This window comes from Onychomys torridus, chromosome 11 (assembly GCF_903995425.1).
Source record: "Onychomys torridus chromosome 11, mOncTor1.1, whole genome shotgun sequence".
NCBI classification, from domain to species: Eukaryota; Metazoa; Chordata; class Mammalia; order Rodentia; family Cricetidae; genus Onychomys; species Onychomys torridus.
This window is the reverse complement of record NC_050453.1, coordinates 41142690-41145768: the sequence shown is the minus strand read 5'-3', so window position 1 is coordinate 41145768 and position 3079 is coordinate 41142690.

Genomic DNA, 3079 nt, shown 5'->3' with positions numbered 1-3079 from the left:
TTCATTGAATTATTTGTCTTAACATATTATCTAAGATACTATAGCAACATTAAGCTATGAGTCATATGCCTGCCATAGAATTTACTCTTTAGCTAAATGTGTAGCTTGAGGGGCTGGGGATGTAGCTCAGCAGGTAAACTGCTGGTCTAGCATGCATCAAGCCCTGGGTTTCATCACCAGCACCACAAACCTGCATGGTAGTGTGCGCCTATTATCCCGGTCGTAGAGATGTGGAACTAGGACAAGCAGGAAGTTCAACCAGGAATTGCTAATTACTGCAATTTAATCACCACAAGATATTTATATCCAGTTGTCACAGATCACTACAGAGTTATATAGTTTTTTTATACACACACACACAAATCCAGTTCACAGTATACTACAGAGTTATATACAGTTAGTGAGAGCTTAAAATCAATGAAAGAGGAAACATTCGGGAAATGAGGTAAAGTTTTTTAATGGTCCAACACATTGAAAGGAAATGTGCTGACATTTTCTCATGTGGAAGTTACATAATTTGATTGTTCCTAATAAGTTCCTATTAGTAACCTATTTCTAACTTGATATATTTGTTATATAAAAGTTTTCCCTGTTTAATATTTCAGCAAACTGCAAAAATACATAGTTTCTTATATTAAAAACTGAAAGTTGTCCAAACCCCCTTCACCCCTTGCCACCTGCAGCAGGGAGGAGAGCAGGCCCTGCACCTCCCTCTGCAGCATAGTAAAGCTGACTTATATTGGTAGGGCAGGAGTATGGAAGAGCTGGCCCTGCCCCACCCTAGTCTGACAAGTGGTGGTGTGGGCAAGGGAAAGTTGTCCACCCGCTCCTCGCCCCTCACCACCTGTAGCAGGCAGGAGAGCTGGCCTCCAGGACATGAGATGGAGAGCTGCCCCCAACCAGCTGCAGCACTTGGGAGAGTGCGCCCTGCACCTAGCCTGGGCAAACTAGTAGGGCTGGACCTGGTATTGTGGACGTGGGTGAGCTGCCCCATGAGGGCCTAAGAGCAAGACAACTGGACCCACCCATTGTTGCTTGCTGCATTGTGTGAGCTAGCTAGAGCAATGCTGGAGACCACCATGATGGTAAGGATAAGGGAGAGCTGCCTGGCAGACCAACCCAGCTACCTACCACCTAGGCACAGGCCTATGGGTTAGCCCACCCATATGACCTGCTGGAGCACTTGAAGGGGCTGGTCTTGCAGATCCAAAGCTGCAGGATCTCCATGACAATAGGCAACAACAGGATATCCAAGAGGAGTCCCAGTATCAATAGTGTAGCAGAAGCCAGAGGCCTCAAAACCACTGCAATGAACACAAGATGTATGGACTAAAGGGTACACTGTGTGACTCACTGTCACACTATAGCTTCCTTGACGAGGATTTTCATTTTATTTTTGGGTGAAAAAGTTGCAAGGGCAGTGGGTGGAAACCAAGGGATTGGGAGATGAATGGGATCTCAGGTCCCATTGTCAGGGTTAGAAGGGAGCTTCAGGCCAGATGGGCTACATTCGTATTTCTCTTTCCCAACTTTGAAGACCATTCTGGCAACCGGGAGTGCAACTGACAGCTTTGATCATGACAATGATAGTATGATTATGTAAATTGAAAATCCACAATGCTCTCCCCATCTCAGGGACTCTAACCTAAAACACATAAGCAAATTGAACCTTGCCATAAGAAACAATGGACTGACTGTTCAGAGGACTAGGACTGTTCTTCACCTTAAACACACTAACCACAGTCTACCATTTTGTCACATCACTCCTTGCGCTGGCTAGTGTTTTGTGAGCACACAAGTTTAAAAAAAAAAAAAAAAGCAACACAAAATCACTGGTTCATGAGTCTGACTTGGACAAACCATCTGTTACAGGCTTCCTTGTCTGGAGTGAGACATCTTTCACACAACAGCTAAATCCTGCTGGATCACAAAGTCTGACAAAATTCAATGCTGATTCAGTAGTTAAGCTTCCATTTGTCCCCCAAGTGTTGGGACATCTGGTAAAAGCCACATGGCATTTTCCTGTCTTCCCAACAGTAACTTAAATCTACAATTTTGTTAAATACAGCGGAATACAGAAACAATTCTAGAAATCAAAAACACTTTTGTTAACATTAATCCAATTCCACTCCTGAGTCTTCCTATCCTGTGACATCTGTGCTTGGCTTCCTGGACAGAACTGTCCACTCCCTCTTCATCTGTCCCCGCGGCACCTATGTCCAGAGTTGGAATGCTATCACAGTGTCACTGGACACTGTCACTTGCAGCTTTCACACACTCCCGTCTGACAACTGACACGGCAGTTTTTATTAGAACACTGACGTCCTGGTGTTTTCCCCAGCTCACGTTTTATTCAGAACAATTTTTCACCTTTTTTCCACTAGGGTGGTAACAGCTAAAACACTGAAAACAGTAAACACAGAAGTACAGTGAGGAGCTGGGTGGGGCACACCTTTAATGCCAGCACTCAGGAGGCAGAGGCAGGCAGATCTCCCAGTTGAAGGCCAGCCTGGTCTACAGAAAAACCCTGTCTTAAGAGTGCAGTGAGGTCATCCACTCTGCAAACTCTAATTGGTAGACTTTATTCTCATGTGGAAAAAAAAAGGTCACTGCTTCAGACTTTGGGACAAGTCTGTAACCTCCAAATATGGAAAACTAAAACTGAAAAGTGCAGTGTCAAAGAAGTGTCACTTCATCTTCTGAGCCTTTTGGGGGGAGGGGGGCAGGAGAGGGGGAATACAATTCAGCCTCTCATTTCTAACCAAAGGGTGCATTACAAAATTTTTTGGGTTTTTTTGGTGTGTTTCCTCTGCGTAGCTTTAGTGCCTGTCCTGGATTTTGCTCTATAGATCAGCCTGGCCTTGAACTCAAGAGATCCACCTGGCTCTGCCTCCTGAGCCTTGGGATTAAAGGTGTGCACTACCACTGCCTAGCAAATTTTCGCACCATGTAATGGTCAGAAGCACTGAGATCTGTAGATATTCAGTATGGCTAATACAGCTTTTGAAAGTAGAGATTTTTATCCTCTACATAAAAGGTGGCATCAGCTGTACTATAGAGAATGGATTGAGTGTAGGAT